The 16335-nt window shown below is 30.1% G+C and overlaps 2 long non-coding RNA genes across 2 annotated transcripts; one reads left to right on the plus strand and one right to left on the minus strand.

The window, feature by feature from the left end:
- Positions 1 to 1308: 1308 nt before the first annotated feature.
- LOC126265385 (uncharacterized) lies at positions 1309 to 4802 on the minus strand. Its single transcript, XR_007547885.1, has 2 exons — positions 4759 to 4802; positions 1309 to 1654 (listed from the first exon to the last, which is right to left on the minus strand). It is a non-coding gene; the product is annotated as an uncharacterized LOC126265385 (long non-coding RNA).
- Positions 4803 to 5018: 216 nt separating this feature from the next.
- LOC109599295 (uncharacterized) lies at positions 5019 to 5518 on the plus strand. Its single transcript, XR_002191551.2, has 3 exons — positions 5019 to 5145; positions 5203 to 5257; positions 5319 to 5518. It is a non-coding gene; the product is annotated as an uncharacterized LOC109599295 (long non-coding RNA).
- The last annotated feature ends 10817 nt before the right edge of the window (positions 5519 to 16335 follow it).

The following is a 16335-nucleotide window of genomic DNA, read 5'->3' on the forward strand; positions in this document are numbered from 1 at the left end:
GACTCGTATGTTAATAATACAAAATTAATAAAATTTTATAACTATTAGAAATGTAGAAATTATTAAAATTTTATAAATTAATATACAACTTAAAATAATTTAAAATTGTTGAAAAAAAAATAACAATTATAATAAAATTGTTTATTATTTATTTAAAAGAATTCAGGAAATTATTTTCTGCTTCTTTTCAATAATAAACATTCAGTTGAATTTTTAAAATTAGATCATTTTTTGTAATTTTAATAAAAATTAGTTTATTTTATGTATTTAACGAATTGAAGGATTATGATGAATATTACTAAAATCATAATAAAATTGTTAAATTATTTTTATTCAAAATGATATTCTAACGTAATTTCTGATTACATTATCTAATTATTAAAAAGTAGTATTGTATTACTTATTGATACTTTGATAAATGTTAATAGACTTAATTAAAATAAATTAACTTGACTCGTATTTTAAAAATTAATAAAATTATACAACTATGTATATAGTAGAAAATATTAAAAATTAATAAATTAATATACAACGTATAATAATTAATAATTTTGGTAAAAATATTAACAATTATAGTACAAGTGTTTTTTATTTATTGAAAATAATTCAAGATTTTATTTTCTGCTTTTTTGTTAATAAAAAACATGCAATTGAACTTTTAATATTAATTTTGGAGTAAATTTTTTAAGGATTATTTTATTTTATGTATTTGACGAACCGAATAACATTTTTTAAAGATTCAGCAGGATTATAATGAATATTACTAAAATCATAGTAAAATTGTTAATTCTAACCTAATTTTTTATTAGATTATCTAATTATAAAAAATTGGTATTATATTAAAAATTGATAAATTAACTTATAATGTAAAATAATTGTAAATTTCAGTAAAAATATTAATTATCAATTATAATAAAAGTTTTTTTTTATTTATTTGAAACAATTCAGACTCTTTATTTTCTGTTTTTTGGCAATATTCTGTCAGTTCAACTTTTAAAATTAGTTTTCTTGAATTTTTTTAAACATTCAGCAGAATTATGATGAATATTACTAAAATCATGGTAAAATACTTTTATTTAATTATTTTTATTCCAAATGACATTCTAACCTAATTTCTGATTAGATTATGTAATTATTAAAAAGTAATATTATATTACTAATTGATACTTTGATAAATGTTAATAGACTTCATTAAAATAATGATAAATAAATGATGAAATAAACTTGACTCGTTTGTTTAAAATGTTAAAAAATTAATAAAGTTAGACAACTTTTAAGAATACAGAAAATAAAAAAACTGTATGAACATTAGTTTTCTTGTTATAATTAGTTTATTCAATATATTTAACAAACTGATTTTCTTAAAAAAACATTCAGCAGGATGGTTTGTTCAAATAACAAATCCTCGCAGAATTCCAACACAAAAAAAATTGGCAATTTGCATTTAATAGTCCCCTAATAACAGTGATTAGATTTTTCTTCTCGGTATGCGCGAACCCAACAAGAAATATTTATCATAACTAAATAGGCGTAATTGCGGCCTTTGCGGAGGCTGTTCAGTTTCCTGTATCCAGGTGTTGTCCGCCGTAAATCATTCGCAACGTGGATTAATGCGAATTTCGCACAAAATCATATTTTAACCTTTCCTTCTCACCTAAAAAAAAAGAGACAAACAAAATTACAAAATGATAAATAAACAAATCGTCGTATAAATCAGTTCGTAAAACGGGCGTGAAGATCGAGTTGCGCCACGACTCCTTTGTGAATTGCTGATTGTGATTTCATACGATCACAATGGTGTAAATTGATTCGTTTTAATCGATTCGACACAGTACAAATATACATGTGTGCTACTTGTCAGCCGGAATAATATTTATTTAATGGGTAGGTCCCATTCCGTGGAGCGTGTAAACGCTTTTTCACGACGTCCTCCGTACGTTGTTTTAGACACGTAAAAATTATTTATTGAAACGGTTCGCGTTTTATATATTACATATATACGGATGTGTTTGGCGAAAAGGTCTGAAAAAAACTGATGAATGTTCTGTGACGAATCGATTAAATGTAAAATAACAAATATCGCATTTAGTCGTGCGTGGAAACTGAACGCGGACATTCTCCCGTGCGACAAAAATCCCAGGGGAACGGCCGGGGGATAAGAAAATTTATGGATCGTCCAATATATCATTCGGAAAACGACCCAATTTTAATGTTATTCATCGATTAAAGCAGATTTTCCAGTTAATCATTGGGATTACCATATTTATCACATAGGTAGGTTTTAATGCAATTCATAATGGGGCACGTGACAATTTAATAAGCCGAACGAGTTATGTTTATGTCACAGTTTTACTAGTTCTTTTCACTCGATCGATCCCATCTTTTTATTGCTCGTTGCAGGAAATATTAATTTCCCGTACGGTTTTTAAATACTTCAAATGTTTACATTGCACCTAAGTGTGTTAAGTAGCTGTAATTAAACGACACCGTCGAAACGTCACAAATAAACTAAAAGTATAGCTTTGAAAAAAACTAAACCAAAACAATCGATACGTGAATTTGAATAATGAATATTCCATCAGATAATTATACTAAACCCATTAACACAAAAACCGCATTTAATTATAATAATTTGAACTGATTACAAATGAATAATTTACATAAAAAATCGATTTACAAAGAAGAACAAAGCCCAATTACTAATAATTAATAATGAGAATTAATTACCAACCACAGATATTTATTATCTTCGTTGAAATTGAGTGAAATGATTAAATTTGATTTTTTATCATTGAACGTCTTCACTAAATGATTAATTAAGAGGAATTTGTTTAACATTAGTACGCTAATAAAACAACCATATATTTATTAATCATTAATCACTCATGCCAATTTTTTTCAACGAAGTGAACTTGTGAAACTATGACTAGTTTTCGAAATTTGCCAAATAGGTTGCCACCCCCCAGATCGTCGGGAAGTAAATGGCGTTTTCAAGGAATGTTTTCGAGAAATTAATTAGGGAGTATGTGCCAAGTGAAGTGACACCGCTAATGCCACACGAGAAGTTAAAACGGTTCTCAAAGAATGTTCGGAATGTTCTAAAGACATGTATAAAATATGAATAAGAAACTACGTCTAATCTTTCAGACGTTAATTAGGAAATATGTGCCAAATGGGCTGACACCCTCAATCTTATTCAGAAGGTTAATGCGGTTCCCGAAAGTTTTAAAGACACTATGTTTAAAATATGAATGTGAAACTAGGTCTAATTTTGGAGAGATTAATTAAGGAATATGTGTTAAATGGTCTGCCAACCCCAAGGCCACTCGGAAAGCTAATGGCACTTCCAGAGAACGTTGGGAAGGTTCTAAAGACACTATGTTTAAAGTATGAAACTACGTCTAGTTTTCGAGAAATTAATTAGGAAATATGTGTCAAATGGTCTGCCACCCCTAAAACCGTTTGGAAATTTAATGGTGCTTTCAATTAATTAGGGAATATATGCCAAATGGGTTGACACCCCCAAGGATACTCGAAAAGTTAATGGGGCTTTCAGAGAATATTGGGAAGGTTCTAAAGGCACTATTTTTAAAGTATGAACTACCTTTAGATTTCGACAAATTAATTAGGGAATATGTGCCAAATGGGTCGCCACACCCAAGGCCACTCGGAAGGTTAATGTCGCTTTCAGAGAATAATCGGAATGTTCTAGAGACACTATGTTTAAAGTAACATATGAATATGAAACTACGTCTAGTCTTCGAGAAATTAATTAAGAAATATGTGCCAAATGGGCTGACACCCCCAACATCACTCGGGAGGTTAATGCGATTCTCAGAGAATGGTCGGAATGTTCCCAAGCCTCTATGATTAAAATATGAATGTGAAATTTTATAGAAATGAATTAGGGAATGTTTGCCAAATGGGCTGCCACCCTCATGGCCACTCGGGAAGTAATGCTGCTTTCAGAGAATGCTCGGGAGGTTCTAAAGACACTATGTTTAAAGTATGAATGTGAAACTACGTTTAGTCTTCGAGAAATTAATTAGGGAACATGTGCCAGATTGGCTGCCGCGGCCGAGGCCACTCGGGAAGTTAATAGTAGTTTGAGAGAATGTTTGTAAAGTTCTAAAGACTCTATTTTTAAAGTATGAATAAGAAACTAAGTCTAGTCTTTCAGACATTAATTAGGAAATATGTGCCAAATGGGCTGACACCCCCAATCTTACTCGGAAGATTAATACGATTCCCGAAAGTTTTAAAGACTCTATGTTTAAAATATGAATGTGAAACTAGGTCTAATTTTGGAGAAATTAATTAAGGAATATGTGTTAAATGGGCTGACACCCCCAAGGATACTCGAAAAGTTAATGGGGCTTTCAAAGAATATTGGGAAGGTTCTAAAGGCACTATGTTTAAAGTATGAATAAGAAACTACCACTAGATTTCGATAAATTAATTAGGGAATATGTGCCAAATGGGTTGCCACACCCAAGGCCACTCGGAAGGTTAATGTCGCTTTCAGAGAATCCTCGGAAGGTTCTAGAGACACTATGTTTAAAGTATGAATGTGAAACTACGTCTAGTCTTCGAGAAATTAATTAGGGAATATGTGCCAGATTGGCTGCCACGGCCGAGGCCACTCGGGAAGTTAATAGTAGTTTAAGAGAATGTTTGGAAAGTTCTAAAGACTCTATTTTTAAAGTATGAATGTAAAACCATATCATGTTTTCGAGGAATTAATTAATTAATATTTACCAAATGGATTACCATCTCCAATTTAGGCACCCCCAGTAATTTCGGGAAGACAGTAATATTGCAGTAAGATAAACTATTTATCCCATTCACGTCGGTGTTATTTTCATCATAATATTTAATAAAAAATATTATTTTATTAATTCTAATGACTAATTACAGGAATATCTTTACAATAAAGTCATAGAGGTTATCATTAATTGTAGTCCATATCAGTGAAAATTAGGTTGGGCATTTTTAGAATGAGACACGAGGTCAAATTGAAATCAGTGTCGATTTGACTCATCTAATTCACACTTTTATGTTTATTGACGTTGTTCATTTGAATATAAACGACAGTGACAATCGGTGGTTAGCAGTTTCCAGTGATTTGACATTTACGAAACTCTGGTAAATATTAAAATTTAATTATTTATGAGTAAAATATACGTTTTGGTTTATTTTTAGTTATTTTATAATTAATTACATCAGCAGACATTGATTAGACATGTTTAAAACACTGGTAACTTTTATTATTTTTGGTGGTTTATGACTAATATTTGTATTAATGAGTGGTTTTTTAGCTGTTGTTGATACTAGGACTGTTTTTGTTGACCAGTTACTTGGAGGCGACTCCAATTTCCCCACACAATGACGAGTACAGCCATATTTTAATCAACCGTCCGGTGTTTAACAAAGACAAATCCAGAAGAACCACAGATAATCTAATAAGATAATTCATAAACATGTAATTGTTCAATATAAACAACGTTAGTAATCTCTATTTACGAGTTTAATTATATACAGCACAAAATGATTAGAAAATAGAAAACGAGGTAAACAGAACAATTTAATGTGAGGCAACGAATATAAAAAAAAAAAAACTGATTTATCGCATTATGAAAAGCACGAATCTTTAACCTTGTCGGTCCAGTCTTAAATATTTATTACGTCAATTACGCGCAAAAACATTTATTATTCCGCAAGTATTTAGATTCGTTATTACGGACTCATTCAGCGTTCACGTAAATTAACTCGTGCACATAAATTTATCGATTACATAGATACTGAAAACCGTACGGATAATTTAACACGCACTTAAACCCGAATGGACCGACGGATTTTTCATTATTCTAATCGCCGGCTAATTATTGTGCACCTGCAGTTTTGAAATTCGATATACTGACCGCATGCGAAACGACTAACCTTTTGCCAATCTTTTTAGTAGTAGACATAGACAGTTTCCCGTGTCCACTTTTGTTTTAAATAAAATGCGGCTCGGCTAATTGCCGTGCAGACAGGAAAGTGCAAAGTTATTTCGAATGGATGTGTAATTGTTTTATTTTTCATCGTGGTATGCGTGTAATTTGTAATAATTATCCGACGTGCATAAATTATTGAAAATAAAACGGGCCCCGTCGCTAATAAAGTAGAAACGTTTTAATGTCTCCCCGGTAATTTATACGTGAGGTAATTCCAGAACAAACGCATCTAGATTTTATTGGTCACTTTCTCCTCGGCCGGCACAAGGAATAAAAGACGAAAGGAAAAAAAACTGATGCAATTTCAATAAACAATTCGTTAAAAACATTTGCACGGTACAAGCAAAGTGTGGACGATAAAAATAAACAAAACACACCATAAACGGATAAGTTTGATTGCATCCAATGAACCTACATAAACACAACACGACCAGAACAGAACAAATCTCCAGGATATCCACGGCGGAGCCGGGCAGATTTATTTAATACCTTTCAACAATTAATGCACCTGCATTCACTACGTACAACTTAATTTTTCACTAGTTTTGAAACCGCAGATGGAAAAGTGATAAACCGGTAGTAGAACCGAAGGATGCCCAGTGGCTAACGTTTCAACAACATATTATGGTAAAAGTATGCGATACGATAACCATCTATGCAACTTTGATGGAATACAATGGAATTTCACCGCAATTAGATGGTAATTTCAAATAAATGGTTGACATCATTTTCATTAACATTTTTTTTAAGTTCAACAAACACAAGTACAAAGCAAGTGAGTGATTTGAATTTCCTAGTTCAAATTGATTTATTTCAGTCATTATTTTAAATTTATTTTATTTTATATATTTAATGGACATGAAAATAAACAGTAATCCATCTCTTGTAAAATATTTATTTCCAAGACATGAATTTTGTGGATTTGAACACATTTCATTCGGTTCATTTTTAATTAATTTCTTGTTTGGTACCGTAAAAAGCCTAAAAGAAGACTTTCTTCTGAAGGTTTTGCCACTATAATTACAATTTTGGCAATCTGAGTCAATAAGAAGTAGCCCAAATATAATACGTTACAAAATATAATGTCAATATAAGACATGGTGGTGATCGACAATGAGCACGACCAGTAGACAAGTTTTCTAATTATTTATGCCAGACGAAATCGTACATTCTTTACATCCAGGTTTAGTGCAGACGTTGGAATCACTGTAAGTCTGTATACCGTGAGAAGAAGGTTACATGAAGTTTGTCTTAAACCCAGAAGACGTTTTCCATACCTTTTGTTGAACAGGGAACATCGAGTTGCTTGATGGGCATGGGCCAACCTAGGTACACTAGAGTCAAGAAAATCGACTATTTTCTAACATCCGACATTGAAAAATTGGTTCCTAGACACCTTTAAAAAATGCTCTCCAAAGATCCTACGTTTTATTAAGAAAGTCTTTCTCTTCTCAGTTTTCTATATTTTCTTCAGTCGCAAAGACCATACCTCTTCATTACTTCTGTACGAACAATTTTTCATTTTTGTTTATTTCTGCAAACTTTGGCCTCCGATTACTTCTAAACAGTAAGAGTTATGAAAAAATTCTAAGATACCTTTTTTATAGAGCGTTCAATTTCTTACAAGAAATGTAAATAGAAATTTTCTATACGATCAAGTAATGTCTACGTGATACGTATTTTGTTATACAGGACTAAAGAAAAAATGGAAAACAGAAATGAGGAGGACCTTGCTATTAAAATTAAAAGTTCATGTTTGGAGAGGATTTTTTAAAGGTGTCTAGGAACTAATGTTGGAAGTTGAAAAAAAAAAATAGTCGATTTTTTGGCTCCAACTCTTGCTCTTGGGGGTGATTCTCTAAAAATGTGCGTACAGAATTGTCATAATAAACAGAGAAACTATGAATGCTTGATGATATCATGACTTAGTTATTCAATCATTTGACATTCTATTAGCACAACAATTTGTCAAAGATTTCCTATCTCATTGTGTAAATTTGTCTTTTGTTTAATAATCTTTCTTCACGATAAAGGTTTGTCATATTGTCCAAAGATTCGTCACAGTACAGTTACGAGGACCATTCAACGATGCAATGAAAGGTGTTCCCTAAAAACTAGACCTCGAAGTCCCTTCGTGGGTGACAAATGACAGCCAAAACAGGTACGTATATACTTATGATGAGAAATAGGTGAATAGTAATACCAGCAACTCATTCTGAATGCAGCCACCAGCAAAGAGATTGATACTACTCGATTGTTATCTAGAAGCCCTTTGATAATACGTAGGTTATTACTTAGATTCGGAATAGCAATGTTGGAATAGGTCCATGTTCATCAAAATCAACTTTTATCTCGAAGTGCGAAAAGAGAATAGGATTGATGATTTGAATGACTCAAATTAGAGTCTGTAGGAAAAAAATGCCAGTTGTTCCATAAGTGGGCAAAGTTTAATGTCTTGGAGTAGAATAATGTATGAAAGAACTGGTTGGCTGCAATCTAAGGGGACTTAAGCGGTCAGGGAAGTTCTTAGAAAAGGTGGAATTCAAAAAATGGAGTAACCACCACTTTATCCAGATATAATCCTGATTGGGAATGTATGGAATTACTTATCCAGATTAATTCAACGCCGTTTAAATCCCTCCCTGAGTATTTTAGACCTACTAGGCTGCAGTTGATGAATGAATAATATCCTTCAAGAATGTATTGGTAATCTAATAAGAGGCATGCACAGGTGTGTCAATGCTTTATTACACAGCGGGGGTGGAAATATGAGATACTAAATTAAATCGTTAACTTATATTGATATAGTTATTGATAATAACGTTTGTTGATGATGGAGATATTTTAGTACTACTTCCTTTTAACTCAAATATCCTCCATTTAGTAAATGTTAAAACGATTTAGGGATTTTTTACAGATGTGAATATGTACACAACAATTGACAACAATTTTTTTAAATAATTCAAAGAGGTTCGGTATAAGTTTGTTTGGCGTTGAGACACTGATTTATTTCGCTTGAAAGTAAATGGACAAAGCCTCGATATCAATAGCACTCCATTTGACCAACAACAATATAAAGAAAATACGACTTAATTACCGTAATGACAAACTTTATATTGTCCCGATAATTCTGCGGCTGCCTGTCATAAAACATTATCTGCAATATACAATTTACAATATACGCCAATGTGTCCCGACCGGTAGATTAAAAAGTTATATATTGACAACATTATTGGGATAAAAGCAAAGGTTAAAAAAATATTGAAATTCAATTAAACGCCAGTCACACACCTTCATCAAGATACAAAGTAAGACTTTTAAATAACACTTAAACCTCAAGCGTATAATAATAAATTGTATGCACATAGAAAATGTACAAAGGAAACTGCAAATAGGAAACGCCCTCAACCTTTTTTACAGACTGCAGGAATATAATTATGCAAATGGGGGCACGACGTTGTCATTTTCCAAACAACTGAAACGACCTTACGCAATAATGTCGAATCAGTGGCGCACGATTTCGATATTTGCAAAACGGAAAACCGAATATCGAGACGGCGGTGCGGCCTTACCGTGCGAAAAACAATTACACATACCTACCGGACCCGGCCCGACGGACGTTTCAATGCGAAAGGTCTTGGTCACGAATTTTTTCGCTTCCTCAGATAAATGCACCGACCTTAGACGGGTCTTTTTTTCAATCCGCAAATTATTTTCAGGCTTGCTTTTATTGATTGATCACGAATTATGATTTCATTGATTATTATTTTGATGAAGTGTTATTACATATTTTTTTGAGGTATTGTTTAATAATAGTAAAATTATCGTTTTATTTATAGCTATTAAATTATATGGTAATTTGTAATTATTTTTTACATTTTCGTGTGAATATTAAAATGTAAGTGTCAAAATTATTGAACTTAAATAAGTGGCATTGAATATTTTTAGTCACAAAAATGAAATTCTACTGATGTGTTGATCTTTTTGACTTCGATGCGTAAATTTATAAATTCGATTTAAAGTAGGTTACGCCATCTAACCGTGAATCATCTAATATGATGTAAAACATTTTACCCTTGAACAGAATTCAATAATATAATAAATAGAATTCTACTTTTGCCCTTTTTCACATTACCGTCAACTGCAATACATTCTCCTTGTTTACGATATATCCGAAAGATGGCAGCATAAATATTAATATTTGAATTTTAGTGTGTTTTGAATTCAAATTAGTGGACAATCGATTATGGTTTAAAATTAATGAATTATCGTGTTCGATTTAAAAAAGTCGCATATTATGTTAATGTAATGTATTATAACTAAAACTTTCTTGTTCATGATTTATTGTAAACTAATTTATTTATTATATTATATTTAAACATTTTTGTATTAAACTGTATATTGTTGACAACTGTTTCCATCATTGATTCAAGACTATTTGATGATAAATCGATTTTGAATGCTCTTAAGTAATCTCTTCAATAAACATATTTTGGCCATTTTCATTTCAAATTCCATCTCAGAAAATAGTTTTTGATATATTTTTTTCAAAACTATGTGATGATGTCTGTTTTGAATAATATTGGAACAATCTTTTAGAATAGACATATTTTATCCATTTCCATTTCAAAATCATCTCAGAAAATACTTTATGACCTTTTCCTCAAAGGTATGAGATAATGACATGTCTGGTTTTGAATAGACTCAAATAATTTGTGAAAATGGATATATCTTGCCATTTTCATTTCAAATACTATCTCAAAAAAGGGTTCAAATTCAGCTTAGAGTTTGAAGAAAACGTTTTCAAGACCACATGTCTATAAGACACTCAAAGGAAGCTTCAAAATGTTAAATGAGATACTCTACCTCATCCACTATATTACAAAGTTATTTCTCTATGTGACCATTATTTATTTTTATCATTGTTCAATTTTTTAATTGATGAACTATTTTATTCTAAAGAGGAGGTCAAAACTATGATTGATTTTTTTCTTCGGTCTAGAGCCCGTAATTTTTTTCCTTGAGGGATGAATTTTTTGCTGGTAGAATGTTGACAAAAAATAATAATTTGTAGCTATTTTAAAGAGAGTAAATTACTTTTTACAACCCCCAACATTAACTAAATCATTTTGAACGAATAGAAAAAGACACTTAAAAAAAAAAAAAACAGTATCTAAATATTCCCAAGGAAGATGCTACATCAAACCCAATAAAAATGTTCATGTAAGGGGAGAACGTTTACAATCATTTCCAGATTTAAAATGCGTAACGGAATGTCTGTTTGAATATGGTAATTCTTAATAAATATTGTTTTTGTTTCGAGAAGGGTGAAGGAAAGAACGGGACGAAAGGTGAAACGGGACGGGGTTATTTATATTCCCGTCGTGTCGCACACACATCAAAACGATTGGTGTTCGATTAGGCGATCCGTCCGATAATAATATGCATCTGGTACATTAATATTTATCGGATTTATTGCCAATATATTTATGTGCATATTTACCGCTATCGGTTTGTTATAGATACCCGCTTATTTATAGAAGTCGGTTGGTTAATTATGTAAAAAAAAAAATTTAATTGAGTCAAATTATTAATGGTCATTTGTCAAATCATTTTTATTATTTTTTATGAGTTGAATTTTATACTTTATTGTAAAATTTTAAAATATTTTTATTAAGTAAAAATATTGGTAATTCTAAAAATATGAACACACAGTTCTAAACATAAATACACCATTTAAAATGTAAAATTGGAAATAAACAAAATACCCAAAATGTTTTTAAAATTTAATTATCAGATCGTAAATTTTTTTACTACCAGACTCATTACACATTTTATGAATGTTAAAATGTTTTTAATTATTCTGCAAATTAAAAATTCCTCATTAGTGTAGTAAATTTAGCAATAGAAGTGTAATTTGAGAATGTACTTATGAACGTATGAATTCTACAAAAATGTTTAATTTTTGTTTGTTCTATCTTGTCTGAAATTTCATACCTTGCAGTAAATTAATGTTTTGTATGTGTGTGATATATATTGTGTTACTATAAATTATTGCACTAATGATGTTGATATTTTATATCATATTATTATTTTAATTGTATTCCAAAAACTTTTGTATAAAAATGGTCTCATTTCTTCCTTTTTAAGCCATTTCGTCGAACTAACAACAAAGGAAGATTAGTACACAAGGCCTTAAATAATATTTTGAGGTTTAATATTTAACATTCGTCATGAAATTTCTCTTTATATTTTTGTTACTGACTGTATTTTCCCTACATGTGGTAAAGCCATGTAATAAACTACCGCCAAACCAATACATTCAAGAAAAAAACGTCTGTTTCAGGGACGGAAACTCTGGAAGATGTTGCCAGGGAAATTGTTACTACACGTTTTTGTTTCAAAATGTTTTTAATCGTTTTAATTTGGAATAAACAATAAAATTTACAATTATCAGTAACTAAATACGCACATTATCGTAATAGCTTTGTGTTATGTAAATTATATTCATGGAAATATTTGTAGAATATAAAGGTTTTTAAACGCTTAATGAATTGAAATGGAATTTTACGATTTATTATAACCGCATTAATTTACTTCTGGCAACTCATATAAATATAATGCGAATTTTCTTTTTAACATACAGTTAGTTATTCTACACCGACAAAAAGGTAACATAAAGCAGACCAGTTAAAATATTTTATTGTCTATTTTAATATTTCAGCACTCATCATGAAGTTTTTATTTTTAATGTTTACATTAACTGCTTTCTATATTTATCTGGCTTATTCGTGTGGAATAAATCCAAATATGTGTATTCAAGAAAATGGTACTTGTTACAATAGTACATTAACTGGGAGATGTTGCCAAGGTACTTGTTTGTACACCAATTCTACTATAATTGGAGTGTGTGTAAATACTACTCAAGTTAATTAAATGAAATATTATATATGAAGTGCAATTAAATTTCTTAATTATTAATAAATAAATTTTATTAGCATTGGAAAATTAAGAGTGGCAGAAAAGTTGAATTTATTTTTTGTCTTTTGTTATAATTTTAGTCAGTTTAGTTTTTCTACAAGAGAAATATGTGTAAATATTTGAAATAATTATATGGAAAATACAATTAAATTTATTAAATATTGGTAGACGAATTTTATTAGAAATGAAAATAGTCATTTGTCAAATCATTTTTATTATTTTTGATGAGTTGGATTTTATACTTTATTGTAAAATTTTAAAATATTTTTATTAGGTAAAAATATTGGTATTGGTAAAATTAAAAATGGTCGAAGAGTTGACTTTATTTGTTGCCATTTGATGATGACAATTTAATGATTTACAACAATTTGACTATAAGAAGAATATGTGTAAATATTACTCGAGTTAATTAAACATACTTATTTATAATAATTAGATGGAAATTACAATTAAATTTATTAATTATTGGTATACAAATTTTATTAGAATTACTAAATGAAGTGGTCGAAGAGTTGGATTTATTTGTTGCCATTTCATGATAATTTATTGATTTAGAACAATTTGACTACAAGAACACAATACAAAATACAATTAAATTTATTAATTATTAATGGATAAACTATTACAATAGGTGACCCAAGAATTGAATTTATTTATTGCCCTTTGATATCTTTTTAATGATTAGGAAGTTGATAAATATTTAAATATAAGTTTCTGTTAATAGCTTTTACCATTAAGGTTATTTATTTATTTAAAATTGATTGATATCTATTTGGAAGTATTGATAAATAAAAATTGAACAGACCTTAAACAACAAATATTTCGATACAAACAATATTGAAGAACAGCAAATTATTTTTCCAACAGGATTTTTTGCTGTATTTCACATTTATATTGCCAATTTATTTTAAAATATTGCATATTCAATATAAAATATTTTCTTTCCTGTTATTTGTGAATATTTTATCCTTTGTAATATATGTGAAACGTATTACTTTTTTATGATATGATTTCAGAGTTAAAATGAAATATTTAAATTTTCTATAATATGTTACATTGAATACAAAATAATGAAATATTGTAAAAACACTAAAACACAATATAAAAACTAATTCTCATATAAACGAGAAAACATTCATTTCAGACACAGTTTCTAAATGAATAACTCGCAACTTTATTATTATCCCACCTGAAAACCTTAAAGAGAGCAAAACAACTTTCAGCACTTGTCGCGTTCATAAACTTTTAATCCGAACACTAATCCAAACCAATTACAAATAAATTAAAACAACTCGGGCATTATGGCAATCAATAATCCACCTAAATCTAAATACTCGAACAAACACAAACAAAAATAAGATTATATTAATAGAAGCGCAGCTTCCCTCTAATCCTTTTTAGTGGATGTGTGCACGTGCACACCCAATATGTAGTTATTCAATGTTATCTCGGCGAATGCGAGTGTATATTCTGGTTGTAGCGCGGAACCGTATTATTCGGATGAAATTAAAACGGAACAAGGATTTTAGTTGCTGGAACAAGAACAAAAGATTTGACGTGTGTATACAATCGCCAAGATTATAATAAAAATCTAATAAAAATAGAAACTTCCGTCTTCTCAAAATTCCGGAATATTTATCAAGTCCAATGGACGTTAGAAAAATGACCGTAATAGGCGAAATCCACTGGTGGATATGTAAACCAATGTAAAGACCGGGTCCCGCACGAAATTAGTTCTTGGCGACGATAGTTACATTGACCCAGGAACATTATCCTGAACTCTTCAGCCCGTTCCTTTATTAATTCGGGCGCGTTGTCGTCAGTTTTCATGTATGGCACCCGCGGGACCACAGAAATAACGAGACCGGTCCGAGATAACGAGTAATGTAATACGGATATTAAATAAAAGCGTCCAGTGTCACTTATAACCATGACGCTCCGACGGAATTGTCGCTAATTGCCACAAAATACACTGAACGGATTAATTATCGTTTTGCGTAACCCAAACTTTCGGCTGTCCGAAATCCCCAAAATTTATCGTCCGTATCTTTACGCACGATCTTGACACTTCAAAACGTTGGTTAATGTTGACGACAACCATTTGTAATTTAATTGGCATGGAAGGTTTGCGGTTTGGCGATTTGAAGTTTGTACAACTTGAATATGTTGCCGAAATGGGTAGAGTAACTCGGTCCACGACAAAAGAAAATCGACCTACCAAATAATCCACAAAATAAGTATGAAAGTGGATCACTTTAAGATCATCGTACCAAAGAAGAAATTAAGATTGGAGTCATGAGACTGCGTTAAATCTAACATAAAGACAAGGATTCGAATTAGTCATATTTATCTCATATTTCATATTATTTCATATTTCACCACAGTTCACACTTTATTTCACATTTCGCATTTTATATCACATTTCACATTTCACGTTTCTCATTTCGCATTTCACATTTCTCACGTCATATTTCTTCAAATGCTACATTTCATATTTCTTCATGTCATGTTTCTTAATTTTTCATAATTCTCATTCCTATATACATTCACATTTAATATTGCTGATTTTCTATTACACGTTATTATAGTATTATAATTTTTTATTACCATAAATTTCCAACATAACCATAAACTTTGGTCATAAACATAAATTTCATAAACATAAATTTTGGTCATAAACATAAATTTGGACCATAACCATAAATATTGGTCATAACCATAAATTAAAAAAGGTCATAAACATAAATTTGGGTCATAACTACATAATTTCGGTCATAACCATAAATTAAAAATATTCATAATCATAAATTTTGGTCATAACCATAAATTTCGGCCATAAGCATAAATTTCGGTTATAACCATAAATTTCGGTCATAACCATAAATTTCGGTCATAACCATATATATCGGCCATAATCATAAATTTTGTTCATAACCATAAATTTTGGTCATAATCATAAATTTCGGTCATACCCATAAATTAAAAATGACCATAAACATAAGTTTTGGTCATAAACATAAATTTCGGCCTTAACCATAAATTAAAAATGGTCATAAACATTAATTTCGGTCATAAATTAAAAATGGTCATAAACATAAATTTCGGTCATAACCATAAATATTGGTCATAACCATATTGTTATATTCCAAATTATTTCCTATTTAATACATTACGTTTTTCAAAGCTTATTTATTCTTATTATTTCAATTTTTATAATTTTACAAAATTCTTTTTTTTATATTTCTTATATTTTCATCATTAATTTATGCCAAGAGAAGAGATGTACTACTTCTTCATGAAAAACATTAAAGATGCTTCAAAATGTGAAATGGGAGTTTTATCACATTTACAGGGGGTC

Source organism: Aethina tumida, chromosome 4, assembly GCF_024364675.1.
Source record: "Aethina tumida isolate Nest 87 chromosome 4, icAetTumi1.1, whole genome shotgun sequence".
Lineage (NCBI taxonomy): Eukaryota > Metazoa > Arthropoda > Insecta > Coleoptera > Nitidulidae > Aethina > Aethina tumida.